This window comes from Haplochromis burtoni, unplaced genomic scaffold, assembly GCF_018398535.1.
Source record: "Haplochromis burtoni strain Fernald_Lab_line unplaced genomic scaffold, NCSU_Asbu1 Contig_1417, whole genome shotgun sequence".
NCBI classification, from domain to species: domain Eukaryota; kingdom Metazoa; phylum Chordata; class Actinopteri; order Cichliformes; family Cichlidae; genus Haplochromis; species Haplochromis burtoni.
This window is the reverse complement of record NW_024583778.1, coordinates 47,780-49,125: the sequence shown is the minus strand read 5'-3', so window position 1 is coordinate 49,125 and position 1,346 is coordinate 47,780.

Sequence of the window (1,346 nt, the reverse complement as noted above, 5' to 3'; positions counted from 1 at the left end):
CAGTGTTGGGAAGGGTACTTTTAAAATGTATTCCACTACAGATTACAGAATACATGCCCCAAAATGTATTTTGTAACGTATTCTGTTACGTTACTCAATGAGAGTAACGTATTCTGAATACTTTGGATTATTTAATATATTATCATATATTATGTTTACAACTACATGAATGTACTATTGCTGTGTGATTTATTACCGTTATTGAAGGTTACTTGCCATATAAATACCAACTAGATTTTTAAATCTTAATATAAAATGAGTAACAGTAGGTGGACATTAGGTAAGGCTGCACTTTTTGCAGCGATCTCGTAAAGAAAACTATTCAGCGCGTATATAAAACAGGTCTGAGGCTCCAAACTGTAGTAAAGGGACCTCTGGCTAATACGTCGGGCTCATAGCTGAAAACTAGCTTTACTTTGTTGTCTGGGTCAACTTTGCTAGTGAGAGACAGAGACAAGCGATGAAAGGCTGCTCCAACAGAACTTGTTGTTTCGGAGAAAAACACAAACACAGTGTACAGTCGAGTCTTAATAGCTTACTTACAACTGGGCTCCTCAGGCACTCTTTTTGGCTGCAGTGGTTATTATTATATTTACATGCTTCCAGCTCCCGTTTCTGCTCGGAGACAGCTCGCACTTTTCCACTCTCCTTTCTCTCCCTCCTTGTGCTCACAGACATATAAGGGGTATGGCAGTCCATTCTCCCTGCAGCACGGACTACACTGCCCATGATGCTACATTCTTTAGGGCTATGCCTGTAATACTCTGCCTATTGCCTTCATATTAAAATAAGTTTTGAATAATAATTTTTACTAATATTTCTTCACGTCATTATGCAGGCCGCAAGAAGGGGTGACATGGGCCGCGAGATTGAGACACAGACATTAGAGCCTCTTAATGCGTGTTTTGTTTGGGTTTCCACCAGCGTGGAATTACCAAAACTAGAGAGGGGACAGCCAAACATATGAAACAGGAAAAGACCGCCATGTAATCCATTTATTTCAACAAAGTAACTGTTTTAAGAATACCACCTTTTTAAACGGTAACTGTAACGGAAAACAGTTACTCATATTTTTCTATTTAAATCCATAACACCGTTACATTACATTACATTACACATTACTCACACATCTCATAACACAAACATATAGGATATTGGGGGTGGGCACGATACACGGACTCCAAATTACCATCAGGGTGTACACCTCACCCCTGGCGTCGTTGCCCACCTCTCAATTTTAAATACACGTAGACATTGAGGGCTAGCAGGAGGGACCATGCGCTTACCTGCTGCTCTCTGGCAGGTAGCTCCATGCCCTCCTGGGTTTTAAATGCACCTTAGAACAC